At 41.4% G+C, this 23130-nt stretch overlaps 1 long non-coding RNA gene across 4 annotated transcripts in view; it reads left to right on the forward strand.

The window, feature by feature from the left end:
• LOC140631502 (uncharacterized) overlaps nt 1-23130 on the forward strand; it is a 351199-nt gene that overhangs the window by 70805 nt on the left and 257264 nt on the right. For 3 of the 4 annotated variants that reach the window (XR_012029049.1, XR_012029046.1, XR_012029048.1), the window contains exon 3: nt 7839-9830. This is a non-coding gene — a long non-coding RNA (uncharacterized lncRNA). Of the gene's footprint in view, nt 1-7838; nt 9831-23130 lie in introns of those variants that run through there. The other variant, XR_012029047.1, reaches the window with a different exon arrangement.

Consider the following 23130-nt stretch of genomic DNA (forward strand, 5'->3'; position numbering starts at 1 on the left):
AAGCATTGTCCCTGGAAGGCTTTTGCCTAAAAGTTTATGGAGGAAATAGCTTGTAAAAAAACTAATTTCGTTCATCAATATACTACAATTGGAAGTTAAGGGTGTCAACCATCCACTTTTGCTATGTATTTGAGTTATTGTCAATCAAGAACAATCTGGGCCATATGGGTTTGAAATGATGCTTTGTTAATTGCCCAATAATTGCTGCCTTCCCCAGTATTGTTTGGATATATTTGATTTAACTGTGTTGAAGGACATAACTTGGACCAGAAGATCAAATGGGACTTCCTAGTCTCCCCCTACTCACCACCCTTATCTCCCCTACCCATGAAATTCAGGGCAGCTGGATGCAGATTAGGGCTGATGTGATTTACCCACTTAGTCACTGGCATGGAAGCTGGAAAGTGGTAGGGACAATTCCTAGTGGGCCAGCTGCATTGTGACAAAAAGGAAAGGAGAGGGGAGTGTAGATGGAGGTAGGGGAAAGAGTGGTGGGGAGAGAGAGAAAGGGAGAGAGAGCTTGAGGGGGAGAGGGGAGAGGTAGAGAGAGAGAGAGGGATTTCCTTTTATGATTTTGAAGCCTCTCAGTAGTTCTTGGAGTTTCTGAGGGGAGAAGGTCACTTTCTATGCCAAAGGGAAGAGCTGCTTTTGGCAGGCTGATTTTTTTTTTTGAAGGAGACATTTTGCTACCCCATTTTAATAACATGGGAAACTGAGGCCTAGAGAGAGTGAGCTACTTGTCCAGCAAGGTCACAGGCAGGTAAGAAGCAAAGCGAAGGCTCAATCCCAAGCAGGTGAATTCCAGTGGACTTGCTGTTGGACATTTGAAGGGCTTCTTGGTCAGGTATGGCTTCCCACAGGGGGTTCATCTTGCCATTTCAACACCAGCTTTCAGCAAATGCATGGAGGTCCCCTGACTGCTTAATCAGTTCTGAGGCTTATGTGCTCTGCTGCCTTCTCAGTGTCTCTGGCTCTCAGCTTCTGTAGAAGCAGCTCGAGGTATCTAGTATAGAAGGAGCCTCAGAAGCCATCAGGACAAATCCTCTCATTCTTACAGGTGGGAGAAACTACGGCAGGGGGCAGCAGAATGATTCGGTCAAAGTTACTCCAAGATCGAGCAGGAGAGCCGTAGCAAGATCTCAGTGGAGTTAAAAATTGTGGTCACTTTCTTCTCTGCACTATAGCTCTCAAGCTTCATCTTGTCCTGTTAACTGGCAAAGCTCAGGATTCTTTTCTCATTTTCATTTTCATTTTCTTCATGAGTCCAAGTCCTGAGGTGTGCTATACTTGCACCCTATACTTTGCTATACTTTGCACCCTAACTGCTATACTTTGTCCTCTTAGGTTGTCTCATTCTCCAGTACTTTCTCACCTTGGCCCTCTCCTCTGATGCACCTGCCCCATCATCTGTGTCCTCAGCCTTCTATCTAATCTCTAGAACTAGTTTCTCCTCTGATGTTCACATTTGGTTATGGTAAACATTTTTTATAGTAATCTTTGAAGCCTTAATAACAAGTCATGATGTATATGAAAACATCAATTTTCAAGCAAGTGGGGAACATGTTTTGCTCAGAAAATTTATCTGTCCCTCAAATCACGTACAGCCTGCTCTGCCTATACACAGAATCACAGTTGACCATGATCATCTCCCATAGCTAGATTTTATCCTTATCTGGATCTCTGACAGACCGAATCAAAATGATGCAAAAGTCCTTTGAGGAACAAGAAAGTCTCTTCTCTTCAATATGATAGCCTCTGATTTAGTGTGAGAAGGATTGGAGATGTCTAGTGTACAAGAGAGAAACTATCTGGCAGGCATGATATCTGCTTATATTTGAAATGCTGTTATTTAGAGAGGAGTTTGTTCTTTTTTTATCTAAAAGGTATGAGTTAAAGAGGGCTGGATTGGGAGCTTTTCCTAGACTGACTTGCAGACAGGGAAAGCTCTTCATCCAGGGACTAGACTCCTTAGCTTGCTGCCCTTGAAGATGTTTAAGCAGACGCTAAATGACTCCATGCCTCAGTGCTGTAGGATGCCTCCTGTGTGTGGAATAAGGTTAGACTAATGACTTCGGGGGTCTCTTCCCATGCTGAGATCTAATGGCTTTTTAGTGCCTCCTCTCCTCTACTAGTTGTATCTACTGCTCAAGGTCTGAGGAACATTTGAAGAAAAGGACTAAATGCTTCAGACTTCCACAATTGCCAGATTTCTTAGCTTTGTTAAAGGCAAAACAACTTTGACAGTTGGCTTGTGTGATGCTAGAATAAGCTTTTAGGGAACTGGTAAACCAAGACCTACTGTCTTCATGTTAAAATGGTGCTCTGGGATGGCAAAATGTTGAGAAAATTCATGTCAGCCTGCATGATTGGCTGACTGGTTTTGATGGCTACAGTCTCCAGTTCTTACATCGGAGTCAATTTTTATATAAACTTTTAATAGTTGAAGTATGTATGTAGGGATATATTTACAAGTCTTAAGTATGCAGCTTGATGAACTATCATAAAGTGAATATGGTTTTATCATTGCCATGTAGATCAAGAAATAGATGACCCAGGAATAGAACTGTACCCCAAAAGCTCTTCCTACTTGTGTTCTTTACTGGTCTCTCCTACTTGTGTTCTTTACTGGTCTCTCTCCCATCATCTTCTCCCCAGAGGTAACCATATCCTGATTCTAACATTATAGGTAACTTTTGCCTGTTTTGAGCTTTATATATTCACACCACAAGCAAATAAACATCCTCATTGTTCCACATTCTTTGTATTTTTTATGGCACCTGGTATTACTGTGTCTTTTTACCTCAGCCACTTTGGCGTACTGAGGTCATTCCAGTTTGAAAATTTGCATTTCCCTGATAACTAATAAAGTTGAACATCTTTGCTAATGTTTGTTGGCAATTCAAATATCCTCATTTAAAAAGTACCTGTTCATATCTTTTGCTCGATTTTCTAGTGGCTTGTCTGTATTTTTTCTTTGATGTGTAGACATTCTTTGTGTTTCTGTCTATGGTATGAGATAGGGGTCAGGTCCCCCGCCAACATACCCCATAAAAATATCCAATCTACTCAGTATCGTTATTGAAAGTAAAAAATTTTCCCTGCTGCTGTGCAGTGCCACCGTTGACATAAGTCAATTCTCCACAAAACTGTGGGCCTATTTCTGGACTTTCTCTTCTGCTTCAGTGGTCTATTTGTCTATTCTGTCTTAACTACTACAGCTTTATAACTCTTGATATATCTCCAGTTTTGATCTTCTTCAAGATTTTCTTGGTTATTCTTGGCCTTTTGCATTTCCACATAAAATTTTGAATCAGTTGTCAATTTCTATAATTAAAAAAAATCCTGCTGGGATTTGGAGATGACTGATATCTTTACACCCTTAACTCTTCCAATCTATGCTTGCTAAGTTTCTATATAGAGGTCTTCTACTCCACTGGATTCATTCCTAGGTTTTTATGTTTTTTTTTAAATGCAGATATCATTTAAAATATTATTTTCTATTTGATGGTACATATAATTAATATTACTATTAATTTTTAAATTAACATTTTATCTGGGTAACTTGGTAAATATGCTTATTAATTACAATAAATTATCTGTAGATTCTTTTGTATTTTGTACCTACACATAATAATGTTTGCAAATAGTGATAGCAACTCTCTTTTTTAAGTCCTTCTACCATTCTTTTTTCTGTTTTTATTGAAGTATAATTAATATGCAGTGTTATATTCATATCAGGTATACATATCATGTCTATACATTTCACAGTGCTCATGGTAAATGTACTCTTACTCCTGTATTTCACTCATCTCCCCACCAACCTCCCCTCTAGCAGCCACTAATTTGTTCTTTGTATTTAGAATTTGTTGTCTCTTTTTTTCTCTGTTTTGTTTCTTAAATTCTACATGTAAGTGAAATCATATGGTATTTGACTTTCTCTGAATGGCTTATTTCACTTAGCATTATACCCTCCAGGTTCATCCATGTTGTTACAAATGGCAAGATTTCTTTTCTTTTTTTTCTTTTTTCAAATTTTTGTTTGAATTCTAGCTAGTTAACATACAGTACAATGTTGGTTTCAGGAGCAGAATTCAGTGATTCATCACTCACATACAACACCTGGTGCTCATTACAAGTGCCCTCCTTACTATCCATCACCCATCTAGCCCATTTCCCCCCACCTCCCTCCATCAATCTCTGTTCTTTATCTTTTAAGGGTCTCTTATGGTTTGATACTCCCTCTTCCCCTCCCCCCATATGTTCATCTTTATTGTTTCTTTTTATTTTTTTTTCAATAAGAAGCACCTGAACAGTTTATTAGGGTAAAAGATGTCTTTTAAAAAATTAATTCATTATTTAAACAATTTTATTTTTATTTAATTCAACTAACTAATATATAGTACAGTACAAAGTGCTAGTTTCAGTGATTCATCAGTTGTATATAACACCCAGTGCTTGTTACATCATGTGCCCTCCTTAATACCTGTCACCCAGTTATCCCATCTCCTCCCTCCCCTCCAGCACCCCCCAGTTTGTTTCCTATGGTTAAGAGTCTCTTATGGTTCATTTCCCTCCCTGATTTTGTATGTTTGTGTGTATTTATTTATGCTCTGATGCTCTCACAGAGAGAGAGGCAGAGACATAGGCAGAGGGAAAAGCAGGCTGCCTGTGGGGAGCCCTATATAAGATTCCATCTCAGGATCCTGGGAGCCCAAGGCAGCTGCTCAACCACTGAGCCACCTAGATGCCCCTGTTCTTGTTTTATTCCCCCACATCCACTATGCTCATCTGTTTTGTTTCTTAAATTGCACATATGAGTGAAATCATATGGTATTTGTCTTTATCTGACTGACTTATTTCACTTAGCATAATACACTCTAGCTCCATCCACATTGTTGTGAATGGCAAGATTTCATTCTTTTTGATGACCGAGTAATATTCTATTGTGTATATATATCACATCTTTTTTATTCATTCATCAGTCAGTGGAAATTTGGGCTCTTTCCATAGTTTGGCTATTGTTGATAATGCTGTTATGAACATGGGGTGCATGTACCCCTTTGTAACCATATTTTTGGATCCTTTGTATAAATATCTAGTAGTGAAATTGCTGGCTCATAGGGTAGTTTTATTTTTAACTTTTTGAGGAACCTCCATACTGTTTTCCAGAGTGGCTGCACCAGTTTTCACTCCCACCAACAGCGCAAGAGGGTTCCCTTTTCTCCACATCCTCACCGACACATGTTGTTTCCTATGTTGTTAATTTTAGCCATTCTGACAGGTGTGAGGTGGTATCTCATCATGGTTTTGATTTGTATTTCTTTGATGATGAGTAATGTTGAGCATCTTTTCATGTGTCTGTTAGCCATCTGGATATCTTCTTTGGACAAATATCTATTAAGGTCCATTTCTTTTTTTTTTTTAAGAGATTTTTATTTATTTATTCATGAGAGACACAGAAAGAGAGGCAGAGACATAGGCAGAGGGAGAAGCAGGCTCCCTGCGGGGAGCCTGATGCAGTACTCCATTCCAGGACCCTGGAATCATGACCTGAGCTAAATGCAGCTGCTCAACCACTGAGCCACCCATGTGCCCCTCATGCCCATTTCTTAACTGATTTTTTTTGTCTTTTGGGTGTTGAGTTTGACAAGTTCTTTATAGATTTTGGATACTAATACTTTATCAGATATGTCATTTGCAAATATCTTCCCCCATTCTGTTGTCTGCCTTTTAGTTTTGCTGATTCTTTCCTTCAATGTTCTGAAGATTTTTATCTTGATGAAGTCCCAATAGTTCATTTTTGCTTTTTATTTCCCTTGCTTCTGGAGATGCGTCTACTAAGAAGTTGCTACAGCTAAGGTCAAAGAGGTTTCTGCCCATGTTCTTCTCTAGGGTTTTGATGGATTCTTGTCTCACATTTAGGTCTTTCTTCCATTTTGAATTTATTTTTGTCTATGTTGTAAGAAAATGGTACAGTTTCACTCTTCTGCATGTAACTGTCCAATTTTCCCAGCACGATTTATTGAAGATAATATTTTTTCCATTGGATATTCTTTCCTGTTTTGTTGAAGATCAATGGACCAAAAATTTGTGGTCCATTTCTGGGTTTTCTCTTCTCTTCTACTGATCTATGTATCTGTTTTTGTGCCAGTACTAGACTGTCTTGATGATTACAGTTTTGTAATAGAGCTTGAAATCAGGAATTGTGATACCTCCAGTTTTCTTTTCTTTTTCAGGATTGCTTTGGCTATTCAGGATCTTTTGTGGTTTCATATAAATTTTAGGATTGTTTATTATAGCTCTGTTAAAAATGATGGTGGCATTTTGATAGGGACTACATTAAATGTATAGATTGATTTGGACAGTATAGACATTTTAACAATGCTTATTCTTCTAATCCATGAACACAGAATGCTTTTCCAACAAATGGCAAGATTTCATTCTTTTTTATGACTGAATAATATTCTTTTATATATATATATATATATATATATATATATATATATATATGATAATCCTTTTGGACAAACTAAAAGGTACAGAAATGTAATGAATGAATGTGGGATTTGTTAGAAAATTTAAACTCTGGTTTTCTCTGATATATATATCTCATCTTCTTCATGCATTCATCTATGAATGGACACTTGGGCCACTTCCATATGTTGGCTATTGTAGATAATGCTGCAATAAACATATGGGTGCATATATCTTTTTCAAATTAGTGTTTTTGTTTCCTTTGGGTAAATACCCAGTAGTGGAATTACTAGATCATATAGTAATTCTATTTTTAATTTTTTGAGGAACCTTCACACTGTTTTCCACAGTGGCTGCACCAATTTGCATTCTCATCAACAGTATACATCTTCACCAACACTTGTTATTTCTTGTGTTTTTGATGTTAGCTTTTTTGATGTTAGCTATTTTGTTAGTTATCATACCAGAGAGGAGAAGATATTTGCAAATAATATATTAAATGATAAAGGGTTAATGTCCGAAATACTTAAAGACATTATACAGCACCAGAAAAATGAATAATCTGATTAAAAAATGAGTAGAAGCCCTGAATAGACATTTTTCCAAAGAAGACACATGATGGCCAGCAGACACATGAAAAGATGCTCCATTTCACAAATCATCAGGGAAATGCAAATTAAAACCACAATGAAATCTCACTTAGTTCTTTCCTTCCTTCCTTTCTCCCTTCTAGCCTGCCTTCCTTCTTTCCTTCCTTCCTTCCTTCCTTCCTTCCTTCCTTCCTTCCTTCCTTCCTTCCTTCCTTCCTTCCTCTGACTAGGATCTCTAAATAAAAGTAGTGATAGAGGTCTTTCTTTTCTCATTTCTAATCTTAGAGGGAAGCCTTCAACATTTCAGCATTAAGTGTGAATATTTGGAGTAGGTTTTTTTATTCCTTTCTTTCATTCTTTTTTGGTAAATACCCTATATCAGTTTAAGGAAATTCTATTTATAATTTGCTGAACTAAGGTCTTCTGACACCAGTCTCTAAAATCTTAGTTTTGAGTTTTATACAATTTTCATTTATCTGTTGTAAACACAATTTGGCATTTGGCAAGTTTCAGTATTTGCATTTTTGGAGAGAGTAGGGGAGCATCAACACTTGTGCCTCCAAATATTGCCTGCTATTGGTGTTATGGGAGCATGTCCGGTGTGACTGATAGAATTTGTTCAGTACCTTTCTCACTTTTGCCTGTTCGTGTTTTCAAAGCAAGTTCCAACTCCACAAACATTCTTTGACTGTATTTTATACTGCATATTTGTATTAATATTTTTATGTTCTCCTAATATATGAGGTCATTTTCTTTATTATTTTATTGCTCTAGATGTTCAGGAGGAGGGAAATGGAGAAGATTCTTCTAGGTCAAAGAGCAGGTGAGTACAGAGATGACACTTCCAGGCAATGATCCTAACTCTCTATCCAGTACTACCCCAAAGCTGAGACATTGTCCCTCTTAAGCCTGCTAATTGTTTTTGCTTTTTATTTTTTAAATAAAAATCTTATGACAGCCTTAAATTCAAATTTAAAAAGAGAAAGAAAAAAACCCACTGTAATTTCTCCATGAAAGAGTTGCCTCTCTTAATTTTTGTGTTTTTCACTACTCTTTTATTACATACTTGTTAAGTTGATGTGCTTTAGAAATGATAATCCTTTTGGACAAACTAAAAGGTACAGAAATGTAATGAATGTGGGATTTGTTAGAAAATTTAAACTCTGGTTTTCTTTCTTGGAAAAATCATAGTGGTGATAGCTATTGGAATATTCATAGACTTCTTTCTATTTTGATGAAGTGGTTTTGGTGTAAATTATTTTATCTTGATTTTACTCTGGGGCTTTTAGAATTAGATTTTGCTGTAGTCAGCTTTGATTTAACGCTTGTATGCATTACAGGTATTAGAAAAAAAATCCCATTCGCCCAAAAGTCTTTGGAGCACCAGCAAACTAATTAAAGCTACCCAGCTCAGTAAATCCATTTTCGATTATCAGTAACACAGTGAATTCTTTTTTTAAGCTCAAAGTTTGCTTGTACTTAAGGAAAAAAACCAATCTATCATACACAGTGTTTGTTGTTCACTCAGTGCACCTGTAGATTTAGAAGTTTTCCATTTCCAATGATTAAATCTTAGTCATTTGAAAAAAAAAAAATAGAAGTATTTCAGTATCTTTTTAATGCAAAAGACCATGGGTTAGCTCGGATGGCTAAAATGTCCAAGGACATGGATTTGAATAGTGGGTAGACAACTAATTGGCTTTGTTTATTTCATGACCTTACAGTCAGTTCTTACTGAACGAATTTGTTAGTAGTAATGAAATGCCTACCATTGTCACATAGAAATGTTTGATGTGATTTTATAATGTAATTCTATGTTTCTTAGTTATTAATCAAGCAAAAGTGTGGTTGGGCCATTGTAAATGCATCTGTAAGTATAGAGAATACATCTTAATTCTCAATACACTGGATGTTGGTTTAGTGGTGACATTGTATTCAAAGGGATCAGGAAGTACTTGTTCTGGTCCCTTTTTTGTCACTAATTAAAAACAGGGCAAACACTTTCCGAGCCTAGATTTCCTAGTTGGTACAATGAAGTTAATAATACTTGCTCAATTTATCTTCCAGATTGAAGTGAAAGTCAAAATAGAAACTGTAAGTGTGTACACTCTTGATTAGGATTCTGATGATAGACATGGCTTTGATCTTCAGTCCTTCACGTTGTTTGATGTACATTTGGTGATTTCTCTGAGGCATAAGGGAGTATTCAGTGATACTTGTAAACTAGTGAATAGGTCAGAAACTAAGGACTGAGGAGGGAGTGTGGGATGGCAGGTGACTGTGAAATCTCTGGATCCGATGTCTACACAGGTTAGAAGTAAGCTTGTAAAGAGACTCAATAGTTGCTTTGACATTGTACCAGGATCTCCCCTGTGTTAACCTGGAGATTAAAACCAACTAAGTATCTCCAAACCTTTCCCTGCCGATGATATACACTTCCTCAACTGTGCGTTTGTCATCAGAGCTCTTTTGAAGATCAAAAAAATAACAGAGATTTGAAACTCTTCTCTCCTTCCTGACTTTTGAACGCTTTACTGAACTAATGGTGCTCGACTAAGCAGAGAGCAGCAGGAAACAGAAGAAAAAGGAACCAAGAGTCTAAGTTCTCTACCACCAAGATAGACAATTTTTCATTTGTTTACAAGTTTGTTGTTGGCTCAATTTGTTTGTTAATTCATTCAAAATCAATCAAGAACCTATTATGGACCTAGTTGTGTGTTCAGTGCTCTGTTTTCAAACATGGGTATCTCTGTCTTGCATCCAATGAGGGAGGTCAATTTGGAAATAAATGTAGCAACTCTGACTTCTTTTCTTGTCTGTGTAATTGGGGTTGATGATGTTAACTCCTCAACTTTAGTTTCCATAATTTCTGGTGATGAGATCCCACATTTGGTTTAGGAAGCTGCCCTTACACAACCTTTGGTCATGTAATTTGGGTAGGATTGACCTCTGGGGCTCTGGCATCAGATTGATTTAAGACAACCATTCGTCCCAGTTCTCCACTGTGCAGTGGGAACGTAACTCAGCCAGTATTTATGACACACTGAAAGACATACATAGATGTTTTCTGAGAAAGATGAACTTTCTTTGTCCTCTGGGTGGTGTGAGAAGAGATTACGAGGTTTTGAATGGTTCTTGCCTTTTTGCTGACAAAATGGACATGCCTGGAGCTGCTAGGGTACTGACACGGTGGTCTGGTGAAGCCAACACCACAGAAGGCATATCAAAGACAGAATGAAATCGAGTACTGTGATAATGTCTTGGCTGCTGGATCAGTCCTCATGGGAGCAACTTATCTCTAGATATTTCAGTTACATAAACTACTAAATTCTCATTAGTTTTTAGAGCAGTTTTATTGATTTATAATTTAAATATCGTAAAATTCACCCTTAATGTTTTCTTTATATTTTATTTTATTTTTACTTTTAAAAAACAATTTAAATTCAATTAGCCAACATAGAGTACATCATTAGTTTCAGATATTTAGTTCAGTTAGTTATCAGATGCCTATAACACCCAGTGCCCATCACATCATTGACCTCCTTAATGCTCATCATCCAGTTACCCCATCCCTCCCACCTCTCCTCCAGCAACCCTCAGTTTGTTTCCTACAGTTAAGAGTCTCTCATGGCTTGTCTCCCTCTCTAATTTCTTCCCATTCAGTTTTCTCTCCTTTCTCTATGATTCTCTGCTCTGTTCCTTATATTCTTATATTTTATATTCTTATATATGAGTGAAACTATATGATAATTGTCTTTCTCTGGTTGACTTATTTTGTTTAGCATAAGACCTTCTAGTTCCATCCATGTTGATGTAAATGGTAAGATTTCATCCTTCCTGATGGCTGAGTAGTGTTCCATTATATATATATATATATATATATATATATATATATATATATATATAATAAATATAACATATATATATTATATATATCTCACATCTTCTTTATCCATTCATCTGTTGATGGACACTAGGATCCTTCCATGGTTTGGCTATTGGGGACATTGCTAGTTTAAATAGTTGAATAGTTTTAAAACAGTGTATAATTTAATGGTTTTTAGTGTTTTCACAGAATTGTGCAACCTTCACCACAATCAATTGTAGGCCCTTTTCATCCCTCCAGAAAGAAACCCCAATCTGATAAGCAGTTATTCTCCTTTCTCCTTCAACTCCCCTTCTGCAAACTCTATGCCTACCTCCCAGCCCTCAGCCATCACAACCACAAATCTACTTCCTGTCTCTATAGAGTGACCCGTTTTAGACATTCCGTATAAATATGAATCTGTGGTTTTTCAGGATTGGCTTCTTTTATGTAGCATAATCTTTTCAAAGATCATCCATATTGTTAATAACTTATTAACAATAAGTTAGCAAGGACTTTTACACATTCTTGCTAACCCTGTTATTGTCCTACTTTTTTGGGTATAGCCATCCTAGTCGTTGCAAAGTGGTATCTCATTGGTTTCAATTCACATTTCCTTATTGACTAATGATGTTGAGCATTTTTTTCTACATGCTTGCTGGCTACTTGTATATCTTCTCTGGACTCATTTATTTTATAGGTCAATTTTAATGAAAGATTTCGTCACTTGTAGGGTGGAGAGTCCTATCTGATTTAAGGAGGTGTGTGCCCCTTCTGGGGAAGAGTTTCAGTGTTTTCTCTCTCTCAGCTGTCATTTAATCAACTTTAAATATAACATTCATAAACATGTGCAAGGCATAAGTAGAATGCTCAGTATATTTTCATGGGAACAAACCTATATAACCATTACCCAGATCAAGAAACAAAACACTGCTTGCACCCTGGAAGGCAGCCTCCCTCTCCTGGGTAACTCTCCCTCTAAACTTTTAACATTATAAATACATTTGGCCTATTTTTAAACTTTATATAAATGGAATTATACAGTATGTGCTCTTTTGTATTTGAGTTCTTTCATTCAATACCATATGTGTGAAATCCACCCAGGTTGTTGTTTAGCAGTAGTTTGCACGTTTATATTGCAGTGTAGTTGCATTGAATGAATATGCCATATCTTATTAACTCATTCTATTGTTTTTTTAATTTAAATTCAATTAGCCAACACATAGTATGTCATTAGTTTCAGATATAGAGTTATATTTTTCATCAGTTGCATATAACACCTAGTGCTCATCACATCACATACCCTCCTTAATGCCTGTCCCCCAGCTATACCATCCCCACCACCACCTCCCCTCCACACATTCTATTGATGGATATTTGAGTTGTTCTCAGTTTTTGTATATTAGAAATAATACTACCATGAACATGTGTTTTGGGGTACTTTCAGTATTATAAGGATTTTTCAGGGATATCCGCTAGAAGCTTTTGCTTAATCTTTCATATTTAGATCTACCACTATCTCACAATTTTTTATATCCTTACTAGCTTTATTCCTAGATATTTGACATTTATTGGTGCTACTGTAAGTCCTTCAGGCGGGTAGGATGGGGAAGCACACCTTACTCTAGTCTGGGATTTATTTAAATCAGAGCTGTGCTTCATTCTTTTTGATGTCTAGGTGTCTCCAGTTACCCATTTGCAACAGACTAAATGTTTGTGTCCTACAGAATTCATATGTTGAAACCCTGCTTCCAATGTGATGGTATTTTAGGTGGTACCTTTGGGAAGTAATTAGGTCATGAGGATGGGACCCTCACAAGTGGAACTGGTGACCTCCCAAGAGGCCAGAGAGCTAGCTTGTTCTTTTGCTGCCGTTTGAGTACACAGCAAGAAGACAGGGTGTCTGTAAACCAGGAAGGGGGCATTCACCAAGAACCTGACCATGCTGGCACCCTGATCACAGACTTCTAGCTTCTAGAAGGAAGAGAAATAAATGTTTGCTATGTAAAGCACCCAGCCTATGGTAAATTGTAATAGCATCCTGAAATAAGATACCTTGTTCCTGGGATATTGTTCTTTGAGAGTCCCAAATGAAAGCTTGAGTCCCAAAAGAGGGACCCTTCTCTTTTGATAACTCCTGAAATGTTTTGAATTTTTCTCTCTGCACCTCCCGAGGCTGCTGAAAGCTCAGCTTCCAGCTTTTTTGCCACGTAGCCACCATTTTCCACTTAGCTTTTAACAAGCCATTTATGAATTAGCAAATGCATCAAGGGGAAAAGAGTGGCTATAACATCAGACTCGCTTCTTAGCACTTGCCTTTCTCTCTCTTTATGATCTTAGACCTTCAAGCCTTGGCTGCTTTGGTCCTGCTTGAGTCCTTCAAGCAATTGTTTGTTTTTCAAGAAAATGTTTAAAAAAATATTTTACAGTCTTTCTAATTGTTATCAGCAGGGAGGTTAGTCTGATAGTAGCTTCTTTGCCCTAGTTGGAAATAGAAGTGGTGGAGTGCTATTAAATGTTTAGCAGCTGGCTCTTGGGGCACAGGGTGGGTGAGGAGGGTTTAATTTGTAGCATTTGCTGATTTTCATGGTGCAAATCCTCTCCTGGCCAATTCTGAGCCACCAAAGTGATATAATTGAAGACAGAATTGAGGAAAGAATTGCACAGTGAGCTCTCATGAACTATTATAGACCTGTACCACACTACTGGGGTGTAATCCCGTTCCAGTGGCTCTTCTCCCTAATATATGTGAAAAGAGCTGTTTATTCCATACCATCCGACATTCCCATATCTGGGTACTAAGGACCCCACTTTCTGCCTGAGTGATGGTGGCAGTTTAATTGACGAGGTAATGGGAAAGGTAGAGTTCTGTGTCTGGAATTTACGTTGCAAAGAAGTGAAAGGTTGTATGAATTCAGACAAGGAGGTAATCAGAAACATGAAGAAATCTGCATTGGATGTATTAAAAAACCTTAATGATGATTATAATATTAAAGGAAAAAAGTGATATAATTTTCACCAGTGAAATTGATAAAAAAGATTAAAAATATATATTTTGAGTACAAAATTCCACAAATAAGACTATACATAGCCCCAAACTCTCATATCTTGTGGGATAGAAAATTGTTATAGTCATTCTGGAAAGAAATATGTATCCAAGGACTGTTTTTACCCTGTGATCAAGAAATTTTACTTTCATAAATAAACTCTAAGAAAGTAACCAAGCACGGTGAAAAAAATGGTAGGATATGTTTGTAGTAAATGAAAATAGTGTTTTTCAAGAGGTTTTAACGATGTTAAACATGATGTAAAGTTTAAAAAACCAGGTTATGACACTGTTCACATTTTGCTGAATTTTGTAAAAGTAGAAATTCTATGTATGGAGAAAGGAAAGGAAACCGATCTAAAAAAATCTGGAGTTAATCACCTATAGTAGAATTCCGGGCAATTTTTCTTTTCTTCATTTTACTTTTCAGATTTCCTAGTTTTCTAAATAAATTTGTGTTACTTTTACATTCTCAGAAAAGCCAATAAGCATGGGAGTGGGAGGAAAAGATTTTAGTAACCCATCCCCATGTATGCAAGGAGCATTTTCTGTTTGAGATTAATAACCAGATTAATTAGGAGAATCTCAGTTGAATCGTATGCTAAGCTGTTGGCAAATGTGCTGGTTCTATTTTCCTATCTCTAAGTCAGAATTTTCTTCTGGTGTCACTCCATAATTTAACAAATAAATGTCAGATGCTGAACAGAGAGAGAAGGGAAAAAGGCAGTCCTTGGGTTTGCAACTAAATTATTTTAAAATCAAGTCACTTTAATAGACTTTTGAACTTCTTGAGTTTCCTGAATGACACAGGGTTCTGAAGAAAGCTACCTGCTGGCTGGGCACGAGGCTCACAGGCTCTGAACATTCAAGACCTTTGAAAAGACAGAAAACCTGGGGTGTGTTCTAGAGGGAGCCAGTGTTTCTTTCCCTAGGGTTTGTGCAGACTTGCCAGAGTGCTCATGCTCTCTTTCCCCCCCACTTTCTAGTTATTTTCCCTTCCAAGTGATGGTGGGATAGAATTCATTTAAATTTCTGAAGACTTCTTTAACTGATCAGCAAGATATCCTTGTTTGCTAAGTTACACTTTGATCTTAGCTTCTGAGTTCTCAGGAATTAAAGAGCACATGCGTGAAAACAAAAATGAGTGAAACTTACTGTTTTTCCCCATAGTACCAGGAAAAGGGCTTTAGAGACTCAAAAGTAAATATTTTGTTATTAATATGAATATATATGTATATACACACTTATTCGTGTGCATATGTGTATCAACTTACTCTAGCTTTTGAAAATAATTTCAAGATGTACTTTTCCCATGAAATCAATGTTATGTTTGGGTTTCCATAGAAGTCTAATATTTAGCTCTTAAAGTCTAAGTGAAAATATTGTATATTTGTATTTCAAAATAAGAATATAATCTCATTTTTTACATCTTACTGTTAAAAAATGCTGTTATTGTAAAATACAGCATACATACAAAGAAAATGTATCCCTTATATGCATAGCGCATAGTTTATTTTTTTATGCACAGTTTAAAAGATAATAGAATAATGAGCAACTGAGTTGTTACCACGTAGCCTAAAGGTATAGAGGCCCCCCGACCTGATTTACAGTCCCACCTAGTACATGTTTACACACCCACTCTCATGCTGCCCTTAAAAAAACACACACAAAAAAAGTTGTTAGCAAAGTAGAAATTGGTGGGAATTTCCTTAGTGTGATGAAGGCCTTTTACCAAAAAACACCTCCCCCAAACAGAATATCGAACGAATACTGAAGGATGTCCATTGTTTCCACTGGTATTCAACGTTTTACTGGAGGCCTTAGCACACGCAGAAGGTAAGAAGAAATAAAAGGCACACAGACCGAAAAGGAAGAAGTGAGACTTATTTTTTTTAAAGATTTTATTTATTCATGAGAGACACAGGGACAGAGAGAGAGGCAGAGACACAGGCAGAGGGAGAAGCAGGCTCCATGCAGGGAGCCCGATGTGGGACTCAAGGAGCCCGATGTGGGACTCGATCCCGGGTCTCCGGGATCAGGCCCTGGGCTGGAGGCAGGCGCCAAACCACTGAGCCCCCCGGGGATCCCCAGAAGTGAAACTTATTTATAGAAAACACGACTGCGTGTATATGTTGAAAATCCCAAGGAATTTACATAGAAGCTACCAGAAAAAAGAAGTGAATTTAGCTCGGCCCATATACAAGGGAGTTTTCCCTGCATGGCCGGGGACCGCAGCGCTGCCGCCAAAGCCCGGGCATCTGGCCTTAGGAGGCGGCACCCAGGGCGGCACCCAGGAGCGCACGTGGCGCCCGGAGCGGCTCCCGGCTCGCGGACTCCGGCTGGCGCGGGGGCGACCGGACGGGAGGCGGCCCCGCTCCGCACCTGCCCCGCCGGCCCTCCCCGCGGCGCCCCGCCCCCTGCCCCCTCCCCCCTGGCTCCCGGCGGCGCCTCGGGGACCCCGCGGGTGGGGCCGGCGCGCAGGGCTCGGGGCGGCCGCGGCGGGGGCGGGGGGGGGGGGGGGCCTTGGGATCGCCCTTTGCCCTCCGGGCTCTGGGCCGCGCGCCCCTTCTCTGCCGCCGCCGACCTCCGCGAGCCCGGGGACGTGGGCCCCCGCCCCGCGAGTCCGCGCCGCCGCCCCGCACCTCCCCCTCCCCCGCCGGCCCGGCCGCTCGGGCTCCTCCTCCGCGTCCCCGCCCGCCCCGGGGACCCTGCGGTCCGCTCCGCCTCCAGGGTGGTGGCGCTCTGGGCAGGCGGGTGGAGGCCGCCCCGACCCCTGCCCCTGCCCGAGGGGGGCTCGGGTGAGCAGCGCCCGCCGCTGGTGGCCAGAGAAGGGGCCCGGCCGGGGGCGTCTCTGGAGGCCCCGGAGTGTCCTTCGCTCGCGCGGCCCTGGCCCCCCCCCAGGGAACCTCCAAGCCCGGACCATAGCTTGGGGCAGAAGAGCCCTGCGTGTGTCTCTGGGGCCTCCGTGGCCTTTTCCAGCTCACAGGCCCGGCCCGAGGGGTCCCAGCGATTTCGGGGCAGTGACCCGGGCCAGCAGGCGGGTCCGGCCCGGTCTCACCCGCACCCGCTTCTCGAGGGGGTGACAAAGCCCGTGCCTGATGAGGCCAGCAGCCCAGGTGTCCCTCCGCCGCGTCCAGGAAGACCCAGGAGGCTTCCCGCGCGTCTGCCCTGGCTCCTGGCTCCTGGCTTCCTTGTACATCCTAGTTGGAGGCCTGGGGAGGGGAGGACGGCTGAGGGCCGCGGCTCCATAAGGACAGAGATAAAACGGAGGCCACGGCAGACCGCAGTGCCCTCAGCTGGCCCCGGCCACGTTCACTGTGCAGATCCCGGTCACCGACACCTTACCTGACCCGTCACCGGGTTGGCCAACTGGTCCCCCAGGAGCCGGAGCCGCCGCTCTGGTCTGCCCCGCCTTCTCCCAGACAGGAGTGACGCGAACCGCAGGATTCCTTATTCTCCTTTTGCCGATGATGAGGATTCTTTTTCCTTTCAGGGTCAAGGTCATCTGTGGGGTCTTCTTAGTGGTGAAAATGGAGGCCCCGGCATTCCCATCCCACCGTCATAGTCGCTGCGCCTCCTGCTTTGCTCCCTCCACCCCCCAGAGGTCAGGCCTTTCCTCAGCCTGCCTCCCGGAGAGGGAGAAGGGAGTCTCCCCTACCTCCGTCTGTGGATTCTCTTCCCTCTCTCCCCAGTCACCTGCCCCAGCTCCTCTCACCTGCCAGCCCGGCTCTCCTCTGCGGTCGCCTGCGCCAGCACCACCAGCGCCTCCCAGCCTGCTCTGCAATGTGGGGTCACCCACACGGACACCACTTCCACTTCGCAGCCTTTCATCTCGCCCGCATTTGGGGTCTCTGATGGGCTGGCTGCAGCAGCCTGGAGCCACCCAACTGCATCCCTTTGCCTTTTGGAAACTGCAACCCACGCACAAGCTCCTAATTTAACTTCTGACAGAGCCTAGCCACCCAAGGCGGCCCAACTCAAGCAGGCTTGCGGATTTGCTGTCCCCGATTCCACCTTTGGCATCCCCATCGGCACCCAGCCAGAACTTGGTGATACCTCAGGCCTTTTCCTGCAGGTACAGCTACTACGCCTCACTCTAGAGCCGCCGCCAGGATGCCCAGCACTGAGGACCGTAGCTCACTGTTTACTAAGACCGTTGCAGGCCCATTTGTGTTGCAACAGTTTTGGGGTGACTTTGGCTGTCCCGGGCTCACCTCCGTTCTGGTGCAGGATGAAGCGGACACTAGTCCTTCAAGTTAAGGACTCTCAGAGCTGAGCTTCCGGGCCCTGCTGGCCTGTAGCCCTCCAGTTGCAAATGGGGAGTCTGCCCTTATGGAGAACACAGCTGTTCTGGGAGACACTCTCCTTCCTGCCTGTAGTCAGAGCAAAGCCACATCTATAACTACTGGACGGGTCAGCACCACTGAGAAGAAATAAGTGCCAGGCGACACCTTTGTTTCTTCTGCTGCTCACATCAGCTGGGACCCTTTGTGCCAGAGCACATCTGCTGCAGCTGGAGAGACCAGCGCCATTCCTATGTTGGGTGGTACTTCTCTTGCCACCTTTTGTCAGGGCTGCGAGGGTGCCCCTGGCCGCAGCACATGGGCTGCCGTGGGAGGGATTAGCACCATGCAGGTGTCTGGCGATACCTGTCTTCATGCTTACAGTCAGCATGTCAGGCATCCCTGGCCGGAATCGATCTTTAGAAGTTGCAACAGCCAGTACCACACTTGTGCTTACAGGCCTTCATGTTTCTACCTGCAGTCAGAGCACCTGGGGCCCAGTGGTAGAGTGGAAGTAGACATCACCAAACTTGGCTTCGTGACCTTCCACCATCATTCTGAGCTCCTGGGATGCTCGTGGTCAGAGCACTTCTGTTACAGTCTGGGGACAATGTCCCCCATTTTTAGGGAGACATTTCTCCTCTTGCTTGTCGTCAGAATACCTGGTTATCCAGCCATGGTACCCCCTTTGACTTTTAGGGGGAGAACTACTGAGAAAATACCTATGCTCGGAGGCACTTTTGGTCCTACCTTTAGTCAAAGTAATTCCAACTTTAGCCTTCCGTTTGGGGCTTGTGGGGGACAGAAGTGAAGGAGCACTAGCTCTTCATATTTTCCTAGTGCCAGCTGCAGAGCTCAGCAATTAAGAAGCAGATGCTTCCAAGAATGGAACTTACTCTGCTGGGAAGAGGCTGTCCCTGTAGTTATGTCAAACAAACCTAACCTCATTCCTCCTCCTGCAAGCAGGAGGTCTCACACCCTGGGATATGTGTGTGTCAAATGAGTGGGGCTGATGAGGCTGGTCAGAAATCAAGATTTGAGAAGTTACACTGTGGGGAGTAGCAGAGAGTTCTTCCTCAATGCGTCATCAGCTGACCCCTTCCTGACTGACCGCTAGCCTGGCCAACCCCAGCTCTGGGTCAGTTTTCCACTCATTTTGGAACTGGTGGATGCCCCCTGCTGCCCATAGTCTCCCCTTTCTCCTTACCCATTTGCTCCTGTGAACCCAATCTTCCTGTCCCAGATTTCCTGATAAAGCCTTATTCTTGCCAATTCATTCTCTGCTCCTGTGTCTTTGCTCTTTGAGTCAACTTCAGAGGAAGAATGTGTATATGAATGATGATGTGCTTGGCCAAACCTAATTGCGAGAAGTTTTTTTGTGGTTCTCAACAAATAGGAGGTGAATATTCTCCCACTTTATGATTTCACATGCTGACTTGTGTAGTCTCTGTGCTTCTAGGGGAAGGGATGGCAACCAGGAGGACGTGAGACCCAGGGGATGGAGAGATGGGGTGACTTGCCCTTCCCTTTTCCCTCTGGGTTTCTCTCCTGCCATCTGACCTCACTACAGGTGAGACTATTCCTGATGTGTGTTCAGAAACCATAGTCATTTAGAAATGTTTCAATGTCTTTTTTTGTGTGTGTGTCTTTTTCTTTACATTAGGCTTAAGCCAGTTATTCTTATACATCTGTACTTTACTCTGAGATGATGGAACTGGCATCTAGGTTCATGGACTTGTAAGAATACTTGCACCTGCTCTGTAACGATTCATATTACATATTACATTTGTTAGTCATGCTGCTTAAAAAACCAGAACATAACCTCTTTCCAGGGGAATAACTAGATAGGGTGTATCTGGGAAAATAACCAGTTTGTCTCTTGTCTATACCACTAAAATATCAAATCGTGAGAGTTGCACTTTTCACCTGAATCTGGTGGCCTTAGAGTCCTGGCATATCCGCACTAGATTTAATTGCTGCCACTGCGATCATTTCTAAGGCATTTCACATCAGGAGACCCTATTTAAGGTGGGAGAAAGAAATACAAACATTTCCTCCCAGCAAGTTCCATATTCTTTTATTAGACATTTATTATGACTCTGTAGTAGACTCTGTCTACTGCTACTAGGCCCTAGTGATAGAGTTGAAAGAGATCTCTTGCCCCAGAGGAGTTTACAGTGTAGTGTGGAAGACAGATGAGTAGACCAAAAATGACAACTGGCAGGTCAAGTGCTAGGATAATGGGAGCACCTAGGAAGGATATGAAACTAAATGTGACAGAGAAGGAAAGCAATTTCAAGCTGCTCTTTAAAGAAGAAAGAGGAAGCGGCCAGTGGAGAAGGGCTATTTCCGGGTCAAGGAAACAGTATGTGAAATGTTCAGGTAGGGAGTGAGGTCTCAAGCCAGGGGGCACCAGGCGGGAGTCAGGTGTGGCCAAGGGGCGAACCAGGGGCTGGGGGAAGCCGCCGCGGGATTCAGCAGAGCAGGTTGTGGACAGACTTATATACCAAGATGGGGCATTGGTCCAGCACCCTGAGACTGAGCAGAGTCATGAAATGAATGTGGGCAAACAAGGGGCAATATTGTATGTAGACTTTAGAAACAACTCTGTGGCTGTGTGAGGAGGGAAGAATTAAAAGGAACCAGAGCAGAGGCAAAGAGGCTTGTTGGGAGACTCTGCAGTGACCCTAGCAAAGACGAGACAGTGAGATCCTCAGCTGCTGGTGGGGATGGCAAGGCAGTGACAGGAGAGGGAGGCGAGGTAGAGCACTGCCACAAAACCTCACCTCTTCTAGTCATCTCTTGTAGGTAAAATAGACACGAATGGTTTTGACAAAAATAATACAAGTGAAGTTTTTAATAGTGCGAGAAGCCTTTGGATAGTTCAGGAGGCAGTTCATTCAATCATTGTCACACATTTACTGAGCATCTGGAATGTGCTAAGGGCCACTTTAGGTAGTAGCATCAATTACAGAAAGGCAAAATCCCTGGTCCATTGTGGGGCCTATATTCTAGTTGGAGGGGGAAAATAATAAACAATAAACGTAATAAGTGAATTATCTGGTAGGTTAGCCAGTAACAAATGCTGTGGAGAATAAAGTAGTATATAGGGGTTGAGATTGGGATAGAGAGAAGCATAGGTTCCAATTTTAACAGAGTGGATAAAGCAACCCTTACTGGAAGGTAAGATTTAAACAATTAAGTGGATCATGGAGATATAAGGGAAAAGCATTCCAGAAAGTGGTAATAGCCACTCCTAAGCTGAGGTGGAATGATGCTTGGTATTCTCAGAAGCAAGGAAGTAAACTAATGGATCTAGAATGGGACCGGCAGGTGGGAGAGCAGGAAAAAAAGGGAACAGAGAGGAAAGGAGGTGCCCAGGCTACGAGGGCCTTGCAGGCTATTGTAAGAAAGTTGACATTTATTTGGTGATGGGAATGTTTGGAGGGTTAGAGCAAAGGATGACATGATCTGACAAGTTTTAATGAGATCATTCTGTTTGCTGCTTGATGGTGGAAGCAGGAAGACTGATCAGGAGGCTAAGGCTGGCATCTGAATCAGGTGTAATGATGACTTGGATGCAGTGATAGCAGTGGAGGGAAAGAAGTGTCAGATTTTATATGTATATGGGAATATTTTCCATTAGGCTGGATGGTGGGAGCATGAGCAGTGGAGGGAGAGGAGTCTGGAGTTGCCACCGTAGGCTAGAGAAGACTTTTAGCTTCATCAGTGTATACTTGTTTATTGAACCCGGGGAAGCTGATGTCTGAAGGAGAATTCAGAGGGGGAAAATCAAAAGAGGGGAAGAAGGACGATAGCAGCCTCCTTGATATGTGTGGTTGAGACCTTGGTTGCACATCTGCAGAAAAGGCTGAGATCTTAGCCTCAAACCACTTCATAAACAAATTTCAGCTGGACTGAAGATACCAAATATTAAAAATAAAATTGTGAGGGTTTAGAAAAAAGGATAGGAGATGCTATTTATAATTTTGGGATATAAAGGAGTTAAGATTAAAAATCATAAAATACTGAGAAATATGACTCCATTGAAATGAAAATCCTTTTATTTAAAAACCATAAACAAGATTAAAAGACATAGGACAGACTTCAAACTTTTTCTCATCAAAAGGCACAATTCAGAAAGTGAGCTGGCAAGGCGCCGGCTGGGAAAAATATTTGCAGAACGTATATCTAACAAAGGGCCAGTAAAGAAGTCCTACAACTCGGTAATAAAATACCAAAGTCCTCAATAAAATATGGGTATAACATTTGTAAGGAAGATGCACAAATGTCCAATAATCACATAAAAAAAAAACCCATCATTAGTCATCAGGAAAAGGAAGATTAAAACCACAGTGAAATACCATTACATACTCACCAAAATGGATTAAGTTGAAAAAAGCCTGATAGCTTCAAATGTCAGCAGAGATCTGGAGCATCTGGAAATCTCAAGTACAGTTGAGAATATAAAGTCTCTCACTTTGAGAGACATTCTTGTAGTTTCTTATACAACTATACCTATCCTGACTTAACAGTTTTATTCCTAAATATTTACTCAAGAGAAATGAAAACTTATGCACACAAAGACCCTTGTACCAGGGTATTCGTAGCAGCTTTATTGAAATGAGGCCAAACCTGGAAATATCACAGGTGTCCATCTATAAAATAATGGAAAACAAACTTTGGTGTGTTTATACTACTCAGCTCTCGAAATGAGTAAATCTCCCCTCCCCCCACTTTAAAAACAATTTAAATTCAGTTAATTAACATATATTTAAGACAATTTAAATTCAATTAATTAACATATAATTTATTACTGGTTTCGGAGGTAGAGGTCAGTGATTCATCAGGCTTGTATAACACCCGATGCTC

This window comes from Canis lupus, chromosome 4 (assembly GCF_048164855.1).
Source record: "Canis lupus baileyi chromosome 4, mCanLup2.hap1, whole genome shotgun sequence".
Classification (NCBI taxonomy): Eukaryota; Metazoa; Chordata; class Mammalia; order Carnivora; family Canidae; genus Canis; species Canis lupus.